We start from the raw sequence: 21849 nt of genomic DNA on the forward strand, positions 1-21849 counted from the left end.
GCCGAATTGACATGAAATCACTGACACATATGAATATACTGTATTCAACTTCATTAAAACGTTATTAACGTGCCTAAACTCAGTAATTCACCAAAAATATGTATATTTTAATGGAGTTTCGTTGGTCGATCAGGATCCCAAAGTGTAGCGGAGGGGTCCTCATCTGGGTGAAGGGTATTATTTTCCCCATAAAGAACAAGTCGCTGCAAATTATCCCGCTTATTACATGGCCACATTCTCAACAAAGTAACGACATGACTCCCAATATTAATTGAAATGCTTTTATGGATTTAGAAAATGTTTTTATTGATTTAAAAAATAGTTGTATGTATTGATTTAAATTCACATGCATCCGCTAAGAAAAATAGTCCGTTGTTACAGTTTTTTAAACAGTCTGAATGAAACGGCAGCTCTCAGCTGTGTATTTACACAACTAATGGCCCATCAACCACAGCTCTCTCCCCCCCTCCCCCCCTGATCTTTCTTCTCCAGCAGCTAAATTAACAGTAGTTAGTTTACTCTGAGTGACCATAGACTGTATTTGACAAGCTTACAGTTAGTGACGTAATAACACCATAAAAGCTGGTGGGTTGAAAGCAATACGGGAGGTAAAAATAACTACAATAATTGTGACTTATTTATTGTGGCTTTTATGTTTTTAGGTATAAAATGTTATGTAATTCAGGCTTATAGTTCACCCTTCTCTAAAAGCCTTCAACAATGACAATATTCATTGTAATTTAATAAATCCTTCCAGCACACATTGTAAAAAATAGCCTACTGTAAGTTAAGAAATCATTTCAATATGTACATCTTCTGATGTAACAACAATAACATTATACATAGTAACATAACACAGCTGAACATGGTATTGCACATTTAGCTTTGAGTGTTACTGACCTGAGATGTTTTTATTACATGAATTAAGGTGACTGAGGCTTTTTAACATACAGGGATGCAAACTCATCAGGTATGAAAAAGGTGACAAGGATCCGAGCCCCGGCTCCCCCACCCCACGGAATGACAGAGGATTTTAGCAGTCAGAACAACTAAAGCAGCAGTGTTAATAATAACAGAAACGCCAAAGAGTCACATAATAGAAATATATAAAAGCATTTATTTTAAATTGTGGAACAGTCAGTTTATAATTTTTGGCAGCACTGTTGAGCATTTTGAAAATGTATTATCATGCCTCTGTGCAAGGCTTAAGTCTTTTTATCTTTATAGCCACATGGTGTAAAGTAACTAAGTTCATAAACTCAACAAGTACTATACTTGGGCACAATTTTGAGACACTTGTACTTTATTTAAGTATTTCAATGTTTTGCTACTTTGTTCTTCTACTCCACTACAGTTCAGAGGTACATGGTGTACTTTGACTCCACTACATGTATTTAATACCTTTAGTTACTTCACAGATCTGGATTAATTAAGTGAAATATAATCAAGTGTTAAATCAGACTTTAGTTCCACCTGGAGTAAATCCACAAGCTACCCTGCAGTATACAAAGTCATTCAAACTAGCTGCACCTTTACCAGCTTTGAGAACACTTTCATGATCAATCATTATAAAACATATCATATCTATTATTCTGAAATGGACCAATCTGCACAATGACTACTTTTACTGTCGCTACTTTCACTATATTTTGATGATAATACTTTTCTACTTTTACTTGAGGAACATTTTGAATGCAGGACTTTTACTGTAACAGAGTATTCCTACACTCTGGGACTATTACTTTTAGTCAAGTACAAGATCTGAGTACTTCTACTTTTACTCAAGTACAAGACCTGAGTACTTCTACTTTTACTCTAGTACAAGATCTGTGTGCTTCTACTTTTACTCAAGTACAAGACCTGAGTGCTTCTACTTTTACTCAAGTACAAGATTTGAGTACTTCTACTTTTACTCTAGTACAAGATCTGTGTGCTTCTACTTTTACTCAAGTACAAGATTTGAGTACTTCTACTTTTACTCTAGTACAAGATCTGTGTGCTTCTACTTTTACTCAAGTACAAGATCTGAGTACTTCTACTTTTACTCAAGTACAAGACCTGAGTACTTCTACTTTTACTCAAGTACAAGATCTGAGTACTTCTACTTTTACTCAAGTACAATATATATACTTATACCACCTCTGTTTATAGCCTATGAAAAAAACTATTAGAAATAGAAGGCTAAAGCTAACGTTAGCAGATAGTGACAATGTATGCTAGCTAGCTAGCTCAACGATTCCTTAAATAATATTGCCACAGAAAAACTTTTCAGTTCACATCACGCTCTGCCGCTCCGACAGGGAGCTCTGCTCTGAACACCTGAACAGCCCGTTCTAACAGCTGTTCACCAGCGGTCCAGTCTGTGCCACAGTGACTCCGGACGCACAGTTAATATTAACGAACGCACCCGTAGGTAATGTAGCTGCTGAAGCTAGACCATCATCTCGGAGCAGCAGAGCCTTATTATACATCCATGAGCAGAGCCGACAGGCAGGAAGACTCGAGCACACAGCTCGTACTTCATTATAATATATTAAAAAAAAACACCATGCGTGTCATGATGGCACATAACAGCTCACGGCCGCAGATTACTCCGGGTCCCAGCACCCCCCCATACCCCAAAAATATTTGTATTGCAGATCTACATGAATCACACAAACGACTTATTTTGGATTCAAAACGGCGAATTTCGCCGAAAGGTGACAAGTTTGCATCACTGAACATAGACAGAGCACAACTGAAACATAACATCTGAAACGATGTAACAACATAATACACTTGTGGGGATGCTTGGGATGTGAGGAGTGAGGGACACGGCTTAGAGCGGGCGTGTCGCCTGGCAGGACAGGAGAGTGTGTGCACCAGTCTGCCTTGATCTATGAATTCATGTCTGTGACACTCACTGCTGCCCACAGCTGTTTTATAGAAGGAAATTCCTTCACTTCATGAAAGTGTTTTAACCACACACACCTCTACACACACATGACGGGTGTTATTTTTCCCATAAGGAACAAGTCGCTGCAAATTATCCCGCTTATTACACGGCCAAATTCTCAACAAAGCAACGACATGACTCCCAATATTAATTTAAATGCTTTTATGGATTTAGAAAATGTATTTTATTGATTTAAAAAATAGTTGTATGTATTGATTTAAAAAATAGTTGTATGTATTGATTTAAATTGACATGCATCCGCTAAGAAAAATAGTCTGTTGTTACAGTTTTTTAAACAGTCTGAATGAAACGGCAGCTCTCAGCTGTGTATTTACACAACTAATGGCCCATCAACCACAGCTCTCTCCCCCCTCCCCCCTTGATCTTTCTTCTCCAGCAGCTAAATTAATGGTAGGTTACTCTGAGTGACAAGCTTACAGTTAGACACAACACTGTCATTGCAAGTGACCCTCAGTTAGTTGACTTTTATGTTCAACTGCTAAATTCGTTACTGATAAAAAAGGGCTTCTACTGTACCTAATTACCTTAACACTAGAACCGCCAGAGGTTTTTGTATAGGCCTACCTAAACCTGTCAAATCCCGCTATTAGAATGCAATTTTTAACAACATAGGGTGCTACATAACACACTTTCAGGAAAAGTCAGGGACTGGGAGACTTTAATATTTTATTGAAAAAAAGTTACATTGCACACACACAACACACATCACACAAATTGACCCGATTGGCGGTTCTAGTGTTAAATAAACTCACTAATTAATGAAACCAGTTCAATACGCATTATTCTTATTCTTATCATTCTTTATGAGCGCAGAAATAGTCTTAAAATCAGATCTGTTTTTTAAATGAAATCTGACGGCAGGCAGTTAGCTCTGATCACCTATGACAAATGCGCCGCACCTAATCGCTGGCCATTCAGCCACAGACACTGTTCGAAATGGGGGGGAGCTAGGAGGAGCTTGGCTCCCCCGAAGAGGGAGGGAGCTCCCCTGAAGGCTGACTTTGAGATAAATAGGGGGAGCCCAAAACAATCGTGCATATTTGTGTCACACAGATTAGAAATGTTGAGTTTCTGTAAATAACAGTTCTTGAAATAAATAATAGTTATTGTTCATTACAGTTTCTGAATATTTGTTTTATATTTGTGAATATGTCTGGGTGTTGCCATCTGTATGTGGCGGCGCTGCATTCTTACTTACGTTGCTACGATTATGGCGGTGATGCCGGCGCGGTATTTGAAATGTTCATATTGATATTTTTTTAACTCTGGCTGTGTAATAAAAAAATATGGCAAAACGAAAACAGCCAAGCGTCACAGCTTTTGGATTCACAAGCAAAGAAGCGAAGGAGTCGAAAAATGACAACGTGAACGGAAAACAACTTTTAGTTGGCCGGCTGTAAGCAGCGTTAGGGTCGAGTTTGACAGCTCCACACCGAGGGAGAGGCCTGCCGATGCGGAGCCTGAAGAGGCTTCAACAACGGCCACATCCGCCGGCATAGTGACACCGTCTGTATTAGTAGAAGAGTGTTTTTATAGCAATTGATCGCATCCGCGCTGCTGCGCCAGTCAACAGAGCGTGCGTGTGACATATTTAGTAGCAGGATGTGCTCTGAAAAATAGGGCTCCCCGAAAGCAAATGGGTAATTCGAAAACTGACAGAGCTCCCTCTATACAAATCAAACTGTTGAAGGTGTGAAAGCACCTATTGTTTTAAATAATGGTCGGAATGTGACCTGTGAGCCTTCTGAATTACCGTGGGACAGCACATTCTAAACTAAAATGTTCAATCAATAAAGTAACATCTTATCTTATCTTAATAATATCTTCATATTAATAATAATAATAAATCATACAGTATGTGTCCGAAAGGGAGCAGGAGGAAGCAAACACAAAAATATACTGCATACGATTGTAAAGGTTAAAGTATGAGCATAACAAATAAAGAAGTGTAATGTAAACATTTACATTATAATTATGATTATTTAATATATAAAGACTATATATTATTGAATTACAAGATTAGATATACTTTAGTTGATCTAAAATATTGATGTGTTCAAATGCTCTTCAAAACACAACTGAAAGTCCACAAAACTTGTCTTTCTGTATTTGTGAATGAAGCGCCATCTCCTGGTTAAAACCTGAAATTGAAAATCTGGCAACGCCCTCTTGGAAAATAGTGGGAGGGCTTAACATTCCTCTATACTGGTCTTTGGCAGGCCGTAGGCAGGAAGCTGTAAGCTGGAGTCCGAAATTCAGTGCTACATCTGTATGTAACTCCGGTGTAGTGTCCCCTCGGCAACAGATCACTCAGAGCTGGTGATTACTTTCCTGCATTTCAATGGACAGCATATAAAAAGGGAACGTGAGCTGCATTGCTTAAGAGATCCTCACATGCTATCTCTTTTACAAAATAAGTGTCCAGTCAACAACAAAACATCAGGGATCATATAGTGGTAGTATATTTTTCACAAGCAATGTGAAACATTAAACTTATACAAACTGGTGTACAAAACTCACATACCTGCGTTGATCTCCTGGAGTTTCTACTCTTTCTTCTCCACATCTCTTGTCCACAATCAGAGATTGCAAACATTTCAGAAACAGCTAGAGGTAGGGGACAAACAACTTGTTCGCTGGGCATGTCAAAAACCTCCCTGCTTTGATCAAGACTTTAGGGAGCCTTTCAGCCCCTCTAGCAAAGGGACTGGAGAGCAAGCTTTGAAATGTCAGTACCATCTACATGCTGTCATGTTCCAGACACTGCTCTCAACCACTCAGGGCCTGCACAAATAACTGCAGAAAGAAACAATTGACTTGGTGCAGGCAGTGGATTACAAAACAGCAGTTGAGAACACACTGAAAAGTTACCGAAGTAACGAGAAAGCACATGAGGACTATGACAAGACCAAGGCCCTCTGCAATGACCTTGATATTCCCGAAACTGACACAGAGGAAGAAGCGTAGAAACATGGAAGACTTTGTAGTCGAGTCATCATGTGGAGCAATGTGAAACATTAAACATAAATAAACTGGTGTACAAAACGCACATACCTGCATTTCAATGGACAGCATAAAAGGACACGTGAGCTGGGTTCTGTTGCTCAGATTAGCTATTGATGATCACGTTGATAAATCATATAAAACAAATAGCCAATCACACAAAAAACATGTTGCTGTGATTGTGAGCATTAAACAATTAACATTAAAACAAAAACAAACACCACAGTACGTTATTGTCCTTATAAAATAAAAAGATGCATTTTGTCCACCGAGATAATACAGGCACCTTACCCTCAAGAGATCCTCACGTGCTATGAGAATCTCCCACAATCCATTGCCGTAACAAAGCTAATGCAGGCACACGTTTGTGACACTAGAAGGCGCAATTGTGTATGTGCGTGTGGGGAGTCTTGCAGTAGAAAATTCGACTGTAGCGCCGCCACTGTGGGCTAAGCCCCGAATGTTTCCAGGTCCAGGCAACGCCTCTGCTCGTTCCAGCACCTTCTTGAGGTTAGCATCATGCTCAGCAACTCCGCTGCCACCAATGATGATGTTGTCAACGATGACAGAACATGGGTAACCTGCAAACAGCTGTTCCATCGAGCGTTGAAATACCTCACTAGCAGAGCTAATGCCGAAGGGCATCCGTAGGAATCTGTACCGCCCAAATGGAGTACTGAAGGTTGTCAACATGGAGGATTTCTTGTCGAGACGTATCTGCCAGAAGGAGCTTTTAGCATCTAGCACAGAAAACACTTTTGCTCCTGACATCTGTGATGCAACTTCTCCTACTGTTCTCATAGGGTGATGTGGTCTTTTCAGCGCTGTGTTGAGGTTTTGTGGATTGATACAGTCTTATTTCCTGCTTGTCTTTTTTGTGTGCTGCCACCATAGATGAGACCCAGTCTGTGGGCTCAGTAACTGGTATAATGACACCTATGTTTTGCATGCGGTTAAGTTCAGCTTTAACTCTGTCTTGCATTGCAATAGGAATGCGGTGGGCAGGTCTAACCACAGGTTGTACACTAGGATCAACTGTCATGGAGTAAGTGATTGGTAGTTCTCCAAGTTCATCATCAAACAGGTCTTTGTACTGCATGAGTGTCTGTGTGGTGAAATCCGTGTTGCTTTCCGTAGTGATCTGGTGGACATCTTTGCTCAATGTGACAATTCCAATGTCCATGCATGCCCGAAATTCCAGTAGTGGCTGCACATCTTTGTTCACTATGAAGAAAGGCAACGAATGGTGCTGCTCCTTTAAGCAGCAAGGCAGTGTGACCAGGCCTTTGGTCTCAATCCTGCTTCCTCCATAAGCAACAAGGTTTATAGCAGTCTCTTGCTTTACAAGTTGCTCGCCATTGGTCACTTGTGTGAACATTTCTTGAGACAACACATTGCATTTAGCTCCTGTGTCAACTTTCATTTCAGTTGGTATGCCATTAATGTGAATTGAAACAAATCCTTCTTCTTTGTCTTTAGCTTGAGGATTAACACTATCAACACGTCTTTCCATATCTACGCCATCCACGTAGAACGTGTCTTCTCTGTGTGTTGTGGGCTCTTCCACTGTTACTTCATGTACAGAATGATTACAATTATTTCTATTTGAATGACTGTAGCTGCGTGGTTTAGACTTGCAGCATTTTTTGTAGTGATTCACTTGTTCACAGTTATGGCACTTTTGCCCGAAAGCTGGACACTTTTCTCGCATAGCTGCATGGCTGCCTCCGCACTTATTAGAGTTAGAGATGCTCTGGGAGTGAGCGAGTGACTGTGGCTTAGGCTGATACCTTCTGCTAAAAACAGGTCTCACTGCATCAACACTGGTAGCTTGAACGGCTAACGTCCTGCTGCTTTCCTCGGTCAATTCGTGTATACGGCAGACTGAAACAGCTTTAGCAAGTGTCAGTTCACTGTCTCTCAGCCTTGTCTGGGTGCGCTGCGGCGATGAAGATTTCATATTCCCTCTCGAAGGGAACTTCGCCAGCTCTCCGCGACGTTTCCTTCAAACATAACAGGGTCTGGACGGATGGGTCTCCGAATGGGACTGTTACCTTTGACCAGTGTTTTTTCCTTTTTTAGAGCAGAAATCTCTGCCGGGAAACTGCGGTGTTGACAGTAGTGGATGATTTCCATCTCTGATTCGTTTAAGTCCTCCACAGAAAAATGGATATACTTATCTTCTTTGATTCCACAGACCTCCAAATCTCTCAGCAGATAACTTTTCACTTGTTTGGTTGAGCTCATTGTTTTTAGGACAAGCTGCGCTCCTTTTCCCTGCAGGTTTAGCTGCCTTGCTAAAGAGTCTGTGCAAAATGTTGCCGAGCTCCCAGGGTCCACGAAGGCGTTGGTTTTCACAAGCTTGCTTCCTTTCTTAGCTTTGATGTAGACCGGAAGAATAGCAAGAACACATCTATCTCCGGCCCCTTCACAGGTAGTAGTCTCTTGGTTTAAGCTCACCAGTGCACTTGAAACTACTGTGTTGTCTGACCTGGCCACCCCTTGGCTTTCTGCATGTGCATGATTGGAAACATTGTCTTTTTTGTGAATGTGTAGCAAGCTTGGGTGTCTTTCTGAACCTGTTTGGCATGTCATTCTGCATCCAAAACATAGTCCAGATTTCCATATAAAATCCACCTTGTCTTTATGAGGTTTTTCTGCAATCTGATGGCACTCCAATAGTGCTTGGTCTTTTTTGCAGAACAAATATGGTTTCATGAAGGCAACATTACTTGATGTCCCGCTATTCACTGTCAGTGGTTTGCAATTATCTTCCTCTGTTGATGTGGCCACACTGGTTGCAAAGATGTTCCTTTAATCCTTTCACTCCTGGTATTTTTCTCCATTTGTAAAACGTTCCTACTTTTCGCTTCGGCAGCAGATCCCTGCAGGTCATCAAAGAGAGGGTCAGCCAGGATTTTGGCTTGTCTATCCACAAAGTCGACCAGGTCTATGAATCTGACTCTTCTCTGGCTCCTTTCTTGGATCTTGAATGCCAGCACCCTCCACCTTTCTATGAATTTATAGGGTAACTTTGAGATGATAACTCTCATATGTGTAGGGTTATCCAGCTCCTCCATGTAATCCAAATCCTCCAGGGCGTTTCTGCAACTTAAAAGGAATAGGGAAAACTTGTTGAGTGCTTGTGAGTCCTCGGGTTTTCTTTGCGGCCATTTTCCATCAAAGCGGTGGCAATCTTCAGCGGGTTGCCGTAGCGGTCTTCCAACATGTCCATGGCTCTCTGAAAACCAGGGTCGGGGGGCATATGCTGGCAGCTTTTTACAATGTCTTTGGGATCACCTCTTGTATACTGTTCCAGGACGTACATCTTATCTGCAGCATTGTCTGTTCTGGAGTTGACTGTGTTGGAATGCCTTAAGAAAAGATCTGAAGTTGAGCAAGTCACGATAAAAAACAGGAATATCACGCTGTGGGAGAAGGGCGAGCTGTTGATGTTTCACAAGCATTTCTGTTATATCAGTCTGCTTCTTGATTATGTTAAGAACTCAAGACACTTAGGATGTAGGACCCAATTGCATTACATTGAGACAGAGGTAAAGTATTGGTAAGATACTTTATTTTCCAAAAACAGCAAGATGAATAAAAAAAATGTCATTATCGAATCTTTAGCTGAGATGACAAAAATTGTGAACAAAATGAAAGACAAGATGAACTGACACTGAACACTGGGAGACAGGGGAATTTAAACACATGACAACAAGACACAGATGAAAACAATCAGGGGTGGGGCTGACGCTGATGAGCACAGGAGACACACAAGGGAAACAGGTGAAAACAATCAGGAAATTAGACACACCAGGGAAACTAACGACAGAGAGGAAAACACAGGGAGAAAGACCAGACAACACACAAGGAGGAAAACATGACAAGGAGAACAGCAAAACACCCACTACCAGACACACACAACTAAAAACGTGACATAACACAAGAATCGTGACAGATTGCTTTGCATATGTCCTTTTTATAGTCACTTTGTCGCTGATGTGCACCACTGGCTAATTTACTTGAGTCCAGAGCCTTTGGTGCTTTAGGTCTTGCTCCAGGTACTGAAATAGACCTATCTTAGGGGTTTACATGACTGCTTGGGATTAGTGGATGGCTGTGTCCTGCTTGCTCTTCTGCGTCTTCTTTCTGCCGTGTGTTTGCATTGTCCAAATACGTGTTCATTGCATCACTCTTATCCTGTGCGTCATACTCTTCATATATTTTAATTTTAGCGTTGGACGCTGCTAAAGCTGTTTTAATTTTCAGCTCTTCTTTCTCAGCCCGAAGATGTGCCTCCTAAAATGCCAAGGCTTGACTTTGCTTTAGCGAGGCAGCCTTGGCTTCCAAAGCTGCATGCTTTACTTCCTCTCTTAGTCTTGCTGAGGATGCTGTTGAAGCGGATGAAGCCCTGCTTACTCTACTGGTTCTTGCCACCACAGATACACTGTCCATATGAGAAACATCATCGTTGCAGGCTTGTGGTATTTCTTTGTAATGCTCATCACAATTAATCCACACATCAGAATATTTAATAAAGTCCTGAAACTTCTGAGATTTAGGCTCAAACCAGCTCTCTTGATCATGGCTCTTTTCTTCTTCGTTCATAAAAAGCACAACTGAGCAGTTACAGTCTTTAAAGTCTTCAAAGATTGCCTTGAAAAGTCTCATCTTTGAGATAACTTCCATCAAGTTACAGGTGTTGCCCATTAAAGGCTCAACTTCATTCATTTTTGCAGTGAGTTGTCTTAATTTACCTCTCCTTGCATTGATGCAGAGCTGTAGCTTCTGCTCCATGGCCTTTTCCGTTGGTTTTGCTGCCCTCTTGTGGACTTCGACCGTGAAAGCACCCTCAGTGGCGCTGTCCTCCGAAATTATTCAGCCGGTTTGGCTGAACAAAAGACAACAGCTGTTTTACCAAGTGGTTCGAACTCCAACGGAAAGGCATGCAGAGTAGCGTGACAGCCTGCAGTCCATGTCCACACGTGTAGAGGATAATCCAAACGGTTCCTTTGCCCCAGTAACCACGATCAGATCCACTTTGTTTCTGCTGCGGCTCCAGTAGCGACGATCGGATCCACATCCGACAATTCCAGTGATAGTAGGTTCCTACACGCTAGTAATTCTCACAACGTTGTCGGTTAGTTTTTTGACTTAATGTAGTGGCCAATTGTCCAAAAGAAAATTAATGTTCAAAGGCCACTTAGTCTAGGAGGCGAGTTAGATTATTGACTCGCGTATATTCAAGAAATCAGATACTTGCTCCTTCCATTCAGGTGCTTTATTGAGAGGTTCAAATAGATCAGCTGGCGGCCCACTACCGACATGCAACATTTTCACGGTATTTAAACAAATAAACAAACAAGATCCCTCGGTCTTACGGATGTGAGCGATCAAAAACGTTTTCCAACTTCCTCTCTAGACTTCCTGCTGTGTCTTTCTGGCAGCGTCATTTATACCTGAGCACGCCCCTACGATTGCTTTCTATAAATAATAACAAAACATAAACTAGAGCTGTCCATAAGCAAGATAACACGTTACAAAAACAGTATAATAATCATTCATAGTTATTCAGCTCATTTAAGTTAAGCTGTCACCCAAAGAGCAGGAGGGTTTAGATAGCGCCACACAGCAGTGGCTGATAATACATGTAGCGCGGCTGAATGAACTGCTCAGTGGGTTGATTTGCCCAAATTGCGCAGGGACAGGGCTCAAAGTTAACATCGATCCGCAAAACCATGGTTTCTGTAGCAGCTTAATTTTAGAGTGCAGTCTGTGTGATGGTGGGTACCGCAAAAGTGTGTACACATCTACACGTCTTCAAGACGAAACCAGGAAGGATGTTGCTTTTGATGTGAATGTGAGAATGGTGCTCTTAGCGCACGAGTTAGGCTTGGGCTATGCAGCTCTGAAGAAAATAAGCAAAGTGTTGGGGATTCCTGCACTTCATCTCAAAACCTATCAGAGACATGACAAGAGAGTGACAGGTATAGAAACAGGATTGAGACCAAGAAAACTTGAACTATTGAATTCAGAGTATAACTTATCAGGACATTCAGTTGACTTATTTTTTTCTCTTATTAGTGGCAGAAATAGAGAGAGGCCTGGAGTCACTTCACAGGACAAGGGAGCAGGTCAGGCAGGCTTATGCAGATGTGGACCCGGATGTTGCAGAGTTGCTGAGGGAGGATGCAGAGGCAGTTATAAACATCAGCATGTCATTTGATGGCACATGGCAAAAGCGAGGCTTCACATCCCATTATGGGATCGGTGTGTGCATTGACATCCTTACTGGATTGGTGATAGACTATGAAATCCGATCATCCTATTGCCATGCTTGTGCTCTAAAGGGAAATGCCAAGCAAGAGCAAAAGATTACAGAAGAGGAGTATGACAGTTGGCGACAGACACATAGTGATTGTGCAAGAAACTTTGCAGGGTCAAGCAAGGCAATGGAGCAGGAGTCAGCCAAGAGGATGTGGGCCAGGTCTGTGAATCGCCACCAGGTGCGGTACACAGAGATGTTGTCAGATGGGGATAGCGCAGCATTTAGGGAGGTGGTTGCACTGAACCCATACCCTGGGCATGAAGTGGTGAAATTAGAGTGCATTAATCATGCCCACAAGCGAATGGGTACAGCACTCAGAAAAATGAGTTCACAGAAAAAGTTAGGAGGGAAGGGTGTAGGGAAGCTGACTGCAAAGAAATGCAAAACTTTGCAAAATTATTACAGGGGGGCAATTCTCAACAACCAGGGTTCAATCGATAAAATGAAGGGAGAAATATGGGCAGGTCTCCTCCACGGCATGTCTACTGATGACAGCCCCTTACACACCAGGTGCAATCCCTCCTGGTGTTGGTATAGGAAAGCAGAGGATAATAGGGAAACACCTGGTAGCCACAAAGAACATGCTGGAAACTTTTTAAAGCGAGAGGTGGGGGAGAAGCTTATCCCTGTGTACCACCGCATGTCAAGTGACAGCCTGCTCCAGAGAATGCAGCATGGAGGTACTCAAAATGCCAATGAGTGCCTCAACTCTGTGATATGGGCGCGGTGTCCAAAAAAGGTCTTTGTGGGGAAAAGCAGGGTTGAGGCAGCTGCAAGTATGGCCATCTCCACCTTTAATGAAGGTGCCTCTGCCATGCTGGCTGTTATGGAGAAGTTGTGGCTCCAGAGCACAGCTGTTACTGTCAGCGCAATGAGACAAAGTGATTTGCTGAGAATTTCAAAAGCTGAGGCCATTACATCTGCTAGTTTGAAATATAGGCGCAAGAGTCTAAGCACAGCAAAAAAGGTGAAAAGACATCAGCAGGAGATGCAGGAGGGGCCTACTTATGGAGCAGGCATGGACTAGGGTGGCAGTTCTGCAGTGCGTGTGTTACTGTGGTCGTAGTGTGTGTGTGTTACTGTGGTTTTGTTCATCAGGTACATACTGTGTTACTCAGTTTTCAGTTGTATTGTGTTTTATATGTTCTATATTGTTGTTGTTGTAAGTATTAGATTAGATATTGTGTCTGAAAATAGTGTCTTCCAATAAAAAAAATATGGAATTTGACAATACATATCTTTAAAGGTCGTTTTCTCAAAATGAGTTTTTTCTCCTACTCTGAGCACAAAATTTCCACTTCAGTAGCACGTAGACACACCAAACCTTCCAGTTATATTCCTATCCATATTCTGAAGGCTTTTACAGAAGGGTTTGTTCATTTATGATTCATAGCCTGAATTATATAACATTTTATACCTAAAAACATGGCGAAAATTGATATTTTAGGGTTGTTGACAGTATTTTCTGATTTATTTAGTGATAAAAAGAGATGTAAAAAATCCCTTCTGTAAAAGCCTTCAATTCTAATATGACAACAAAATGAAACAAGAATTTTGAACCTGGCTTTATCCAATAAAAAAAATTAGTTTCCTGAAATGTGTTAAAATATGCGCATATTTAATGAGATTATGGCTAATTTGCATATTTAAACATGCTATTTCTGAAAACTTGTAATACAAAAAACAATTGCCTTATTGTAAGTAATTAACTGGAGAAATTTCTAGCTGATATCTTTAAGTAAAAAAAAATTACCCTATTCACCTGTAGTGTCTCGCCTTAATTGGCTCACAAAACCATCATTAATTACCATAAAATAATGTGCCTAAATGGCTCTTACAGTCACTATAGGACGAGTTGGGAGTGAGAACGTGTTGTGAGAGCAGCAGATTGAATAACGACAACTAAGAACGCCGGCGCCTTACTTGCAAACCGGACACTCACGGGGTAGTGTTGGAGATACCAGCAGCTGACAGACATTCAGCTCGGCTGTCACAAGGACATCAGGAAATCATTCCTGATCATTACATTGCCTTTCATGGTGCTTCTATCTGAAGATAGGTAGGATAAGTGCAATAAACTATGAAGAACCTGCAGGTGCATTCGCTGCATCATGTCACTTCGGAAATTCTAAATATTTTCCTCAGTGACAGAGCCAGTCCCCTGAACACAATGGAAGGTATTATGAGAAGACAATACAGTGATTGAAGTGTCAGTTTACTGGATGTGAACAATAGTGAGACACGCCCAGCTCAGCCTCAGCTGACACACTGACTGACTGACACCTCACAAACTCCACTCTAATTTAAGGTCTACTCACAGAACTCTGTAAAACACTTACGACACCAGATAATATATCAAGGATGAACTTCATATACACATTTAACTGCCTGCGAACAAAACCAAAATGCTATACTAATTATATTCTAAAAAAATCTAAAAATAGTGTGAAAGGAATTTGACCCCTTAAGCAAGGACTTTCACACACAGAAATGCCGACACACAGAGACGCTATTACTGACTTGGTTTCCTCATACCTGCATGTGTTGTTAACCGATTCCCAGAACTGGAAACTTTGGCTGCCCTTTTGTTTGTGGAAAGCATCAGACAATTGGTGGTTTAACACTATTGTATGGGTCAGCACCACTGCAGTCAGCATGTCGTTGTGTCCCTGGGCAAGACACTTCACCCCAAATTGCTCCTGTGGGGATTGTCCACACTATTGAGTATGTAAGTCGCTTTGGATAAAAGCGTCTAACAAGTAACATGTAATGTACAGTGGGGCAAAAAAGTATTTAGTCAGCCACCAAAAAGATGAGAGAGGCCTGTAATTTTCGTCCTAGGTATACCTCAACTATGAGAGACAAAATGAGAAAAACAAATCCAGAAAATCACTGTCTGATTTTTAAAGACTTTATTTGCAAATTATGGTGGAAAATAAGTATTTGGTCAATAACAAAAGTTCATCTCAATACTTTGTTATATACCCTTTGTTGGCAATGACAGAGGTCAAACGTTTTCTGTAAGTCTTCACAAGGTTTTCACACACTGTTGCTGGTATTTTGGCCCATTCCTCCATGCAGATCTCCTCTAGAGCAGTGATGTTTTGGGGCTGTCGCTGGGCAACACGGACTTTCAACTCCCTCCAAAGATTTTCTATGGGGTTGAGATCTGGAGACTGGCTAGGCCACTCCAGGACCTTGAAATGCTTCTTACGAAGCCACTCCTTCATTGCCCGGGCGGTGTGTTTGGGATCATTGTCATGCTGAAGGACCCAGCCACGTTTCATCTTCAATGCCCTTGCTGATGGAAGGAGGTTGTCACTCAAAATCTCATGATACATGGCCCCATTCATTCTTTCCTTTACACGGATCAGTCGTCCTGGTCCCTTTGCAGAAAAACAGCCCCAAAGCATGATGTTTCCACCCCCATGTTTCACAGTAGGTATGGTGTTCTTTGGATGCAACTCAGCATTTTTTCTCCTCCAAACACATCTAGTTGAGTTTTTACAAAAAAGTTCTATTTTAGTTTCATCTGACCATATGACATTCTCCCAATCCTCTTCTGGATCATCTAAATGCTCTCTAGCAAACTTCAGACGGGCACTGCAGGATTTGAGTCCCTGGCCGCGTAGTGTGTTACTGATGGTAGCCTTTGTTACTTTGGTCCCAGCTCTCTGCAGGTCATTGACTAGGTCCCCCTGTTTGGTTCTGGGATTTTTGCTCACCGTTCTTGTGATCATTTAGACCCCACAGGGTGAGATATTGCGTGGAGCCCCAGATCGAGGGAGATTATCAGTGGTCTTGTATGTCTTCCATTTTCTATCGTTGAGGTATACCTACGATGACAATGACAGGCCTCTCTCATATTTTTAAGTGGGAGAACTTGCACAATTGGTGGCTGACTAAACGCTTTTTTGCCCCACTGTATATGGTGTGCTTTCAGTGGCAGCAGGTTTCGATTTTGGTCCAGCTTTTTCTGGAAATCTCGTATTTCTTAGTTCCCACTAGACCAGGGGTGGGGAACCTTTTTCCTCTCAAGGGCCATTTCAATTTTTACAACATCCTCCTTTTTTTTATATTGAAGATAAAGGCATCAATCTGGTTCACTTTGAGAGCAAAATGAAGAGATCTATGGATACATCTCTCAACACCCATGTCAACCAGAACTGTAAACATATTTTCTTTTTCTTTATGGATATTTTACAAATCACTCCCCTTTTAAACTTTATTCTTGTTTATTAATAACAACTTTTTATTTACTGTCATATAGTATTTTATACCTGTTTTAATTATAATGATCATATACAAGTGTTTCTTTACCTCACTGAGCTGAAGTTCATCAGCCTCTCAGTCTGTCAGGAGAGAGCTCTCTTCCACCAGGTTGAAGAAAAAGCTCTGAAATTAAATTATTATAATTAATATAATCATTATTATATTATAATAAAAGTTATATCCGTTAGCATAGCTAGCAAACTCGATGCTAATAACAACAATCCTCGGTACCACTCTCTCTCTCTCTCTCTCTCTCTCTCTCTCTCTCTCTCTCTCTCTCTCTCTCTCTCTCTCTCTCGCGCGCTCGCTCACACAAAATACGCTTGTGCCACACACAGAGCCGAGCTTGAATGACACACAAAGACCCAGAAGTAGTTGTACTGTAATGTAGCATATTATTTTCGATGGCGTTATTGTATGATCATATGACAGATGAACAGATCACTACCGGGCTTACAACTAAAGACACAGCCATGCAAAACCTGCAGCACTACACCACGTGATGACACGTTACGCTCGTTTTGTGTTCAATTAACCTGTCCTTGGCCAGGAAAAACAGTTTAATTCTATTGCGGTCTAGATTTCTTGAATAATTTTTTTTGCATTTCAAAATGACCTCAATGGTCTCGCGGACCGAATACGGCCCGGAGGCCGGAGGTTCCCCACCCCTGCACTAGATTGTCCAAACGGAGGGAAGAGCAGGACAATGAGAGTGGAGGACAGGGATCACCAACTATATTTGTCCAAGGGCCAAAATGTATCCAATAGACACTTTCGCGGGGCAGCGATTTCTATATATAGCCAAGAATTTTAAAGTTGTTGGCCGGGGGGGGGGGGGGGAGCACGCATGCGGAGCGCATAAAGCTTAGCAGACTTTTCACGCTAACGAAGGATCACTTCTTCTTCACGGCAGGGAAGGCTACGTAGTACGCAGTCTACCGTCCCGCAGCTGCTGCCTCTCTGTTGGAATCCGGTATTGCACATTACTCACGAGACAAAAAAAATGAGTGGGGGGCGAACGCACTAACCACTCCGCCAACGCCACAGTCACCCCCGCCGTGCGGGCCGGATGAGAATGTCTGGCGGGCCGGATGTGGCCCGCAGGCCGCCAGTTGATGGTCAACACATCCTCACTCCCAGGTCGGCCTATGTTGACGTTATGTCAAGTCCCCTGTGTCGGCTTTTTCCAACGCAAGGGGGCGGCACTTAGCGTACATTTTCAACTTTCCGGGATGTCCATAGGCTTCTATATAGCTCCCTAAACGTATGTTGTAGACGACTTGAGATCGTGAGCGAATGCTACCCGCAGATCCAACCTGATCTCACCAGAATGCGTAACTCCACCACGACTCCTTAACAGCGCATTGCGTGGTGGTGTCACGAACTTTGTTACATTTACGTGTCGGCACCACGCAAACAACGCCAATGTAAAGTGAATGAGGCTCCTTTGTCGTGGTGCACACACGCATTTCTACAACGTCCTGCAGTGAGCTTTTTATTATATAAAACGTTTTTAAAATCTACTTTATAGCTTGTAGTAACTCACGGGAGGCTTGTTTTATTTTATTTGTATTCATAATCATTTTAATTTTTCGTCAGAATGTATTATGGTGCATTATTTACCAAATTTGTGTTCTCAAAAAACTGTGCATTGTGTGTAATACAACTGTGATCTTTATTAAATTAATTATTTTTTAAGGAAGGCCAGAGCTTCAGCTGTGTCAAATAGATTGTTCCCTTTAGTTTACGTTATTTAAAAGACAATTATATTCCTATTTGATCAATAAAGGGGTATTGTAGGCCAATATTAGTCATTTAAAAATATATAATGATGATAATGATGGTGAAAACCACTCCCCCCGCATCGGAATGACGATGGCTACTGACTGTATTTTAAATGTTTTTTGTTTAATAGTAATAATAATCATTCTTATTATAACAACAATAAACCAGAAGAACCACGGCAACGTTACGTCGCGCTTGACGGCAACGTGACGTAGCCACGTTACGTTACCCACAATCACCTCACTTTCATTAATTTAATCCTTCAACGGACTACAGTAAGTATCTAAAATCAAGGGGAGTTTATTTCTTTAAAACACGAAATAATATTGCTTTGAATTATTCCACTGTAGCACAGTCTCTATAGCGTTTCATTCCTGGATATTAGGTTGAGTTTTGTAGTGTTTTTAGCTTTTACAATAGGCTACGCGCAACTTACTGTAGCGGCCACGTCCAGCTACCAGCTACTAGCGGCCTCCGGCCTTCCGGTCAAAGTTTTTAGCTGGATAGCATTTATAGTTTATACAGTTACATGACATTAGCTGTCCCCGGCACAGTTGGATAGTGGAGGTGTCTGCTAGAAAGATATGTTTAAATGCATGTATTTGCACATGTGTTGTAAATGTAATAGTGGCTAAAGGGCATCGGCGATGGAGTGGAACAAAAATGTGGAACTGGAGTTTTTCCAGAGGATTTGACTGGCCAGTGGGGACCACCCAATGTCCCACTATGATTCAGAAATACATAATTGATCTCCGGGGGAAATTGGGATTGTTACATTGTAGAATTAAAATATATAGTAGAAGATATAAGAAAAACAAGTATGTAAAAATATGTGCATAATATAACAATATGCAGTGTTTCCCCTAGGTTTACTGCTTTGGGGGGGTGCTGGCTGAGGGGAGAGACGAGCTGTGGATTATTGTTATTGATTAATGCATCAGTGTTTCTTAGGGTCAAAAACGCTAAACTCACAACTTCAAGTGAAAGAATTTAATTTATTTAATAAAAGAACACATGTTCAATGTGAAAAGTGACAGTAGATATAGATTAGTTGCAATTTGGTTCTATATATATATATATATATATAAAAAATAAATAATAAAAAAGTGTTTTTAAACGCCTTGAATTTCAGGGGGAGCGCGGTGCTCCGTTGTCGGGGCGTAGCGCCCCTCCAAGACAATGGTAGGGGAAACACTGATATGCACACTATAAATGCATAATGTGTGCCAGAGTAATACTCAGATTAATTATTATTGCATATAGAGTAATGCACAGATTGATTATTATTACATAGAGTATTGCACAGATGTTATTCTAAATAATCCTATTTATTTTTCCTGTTTTACAGCTTCATTACAACGCTTACTATCACCAACACACACATATCCACACACACACACATATAAAACCAACGGCACTTTTAAGAGCCATTCTCTCTCTCACTGTCTCTCTTTCAATCACTCTCTCTCACTTTCTCTTTCAATCACTCTCTCACTTTCTCTTTTAATCACTCTCTCACTCCTACAAATGGCTGGAGGGTCACAAAAAAAGACCTGCCCAAACTGTAGAGAAAATATTTACTGTGGAAATAAAATCTGACCACTATGTGAACATCCACAGCCAAACAATGTGAGACTCAAAAAGAAAATGGACAAATTCCAAAGCCAGCAGAAGCAGTGGTTGTCATCCATGACTTAAAACAGAATCAAGTCCCACGTTCTTGATGACGCCGCCCTTCTGGTATGTAGTTTACAGAATTATCTCATTCACCAAAAGTGTGAAAAGTAGTTTTATTACTTTGACAGATAAACGAAATGGTATTGCTTCACATCCACAGTATTAATTGTATCATTAATGAGAATATAATTCATGATTAATGATTTTCAAACATAATTAACTATTATGTGTAGGAAGTTTAGGAAGTGTCTCATAAATTAAAAATCCCAAATGTATCCAACAAAACATTATGAACAAATCATTGTTTTTATTATGATGCCAGGATATTAGGATACATTCAAATGTAAATAACAGTTTTGTGTATTTATTTAATTGATCTCTCTACCTCTCAACAATTATTTTCCCAGCTGGAGAAGTTGCATGCCCTTGGCTTGAAGCCCCTGCTGCTGCTGGCGTATCCCCCTACCAAGAGGGTGCCACGGACATCTAAAATGAAGGTTTTGATGCCCATGCATGCCCAGTTTAGCCCATCAGCCAAGACATGCCTCGACAATGTGGAGGCCATTTTCAAGCTTATGGTTGCAGGTGAGATTACATGTATTTAATAACCATCTGCACGAGTCACTCGTGCATATATTGACTATCTGTTATACAATGTGTGGTGTTGATTTGTCCTGTTTATTTCAAAGCAACAAAGAGAGTACTTTTAAAGAGCTGGGGTCTCATTTATAACTGTTATGTATGCACAAAACAGGGCTTGAAAGAGGTGTATGCCACTTCCCATGCAAAAGTTGTAATCTATATATATTTTTTTTAATTGACAGAAGATTATGATGACAGGGGAAATTGTCTATGCAGATGGTGAGGTGGTGAATTGAAGCCAGATTGTAGAAATACATGTTATAAGCATCATTATACATATAATAAAGCCTCTCACATATTTAATTTCAGTTAATATCACACGTTTCTTAAAGATCCTACATTCAAACCATCAGTGTTATTTGTGCTTATGCTTGTGAGCCATAACTAATTCCATAAGCATCTTTCAATTGTAAAAGAAGTAAGCCAACTCAAATCTCAAATCAAATTCCACTTAGTATTTCATCAGCAATGTCTCACCATCACATTCCCCACCATCGGAGCGCAGAGGAGATGGTCGAAACAGTATAGTACTGACACTCGTGGTCAGTTCTGGAGCGCACCACAGCTGATGACAAAAATCCAAGATAACTATAGGTTACTTACGTAACCCCAGTTCTCAGAGTAACATGAAGTGAGATGTCTCACTATGGGATGCGCCTCATCGCGGAGCAAACAGAAGCATTAATCTCATTACGCCAATCCTGATTGGCTGGTGATCTTGACGTCAGCGTCAGGGAATCCACCCCCTATAAGTGGCTTGCGCTACGCCGCATGCGTCATTCAAAATAAGCACCTCTTCTCGCTTCACCATAGCAAGGAGGGCCGTCTGGTGAGACATCTCACTTCATGTTACTCTGAGAACTGGGGTTACGTAAGTAACCTATAGTTCTCATTCATAACACTCCGTTCGATGTCTCACTATGGGATATTGTAGCTCCCGTATTGCCAGACGAGCTTATCTCGAAAGTCACCAAGACCAACCAGAACTTAACAGTTAGAGCTCTAACTCAGCAGGGGGCCCAGCACTGCATGGGCCACACTGGGAGCAGAGACGTCTAATCTGTAAAAGCGGACAAAAGTGAGCGGCGAGGACCAGCTCGCTGCTGCACAAATGTCTTGGATGGAAACACCCCTGAACAAAGCCCAGGATGTAGCCAGACCACGAGTCGAATGAGCACGCAAA

Source organism: Notothenia rossii, assembly GCF_949606895.1.
Source record: "Notothenia rossii genome assembly, chromosome: 5".
NCBI lineage: Eukaryota > Metazoa > Chordata > Actinopteri > Perciformes > Nototheniidae > Notothenia > Notothenia rossii.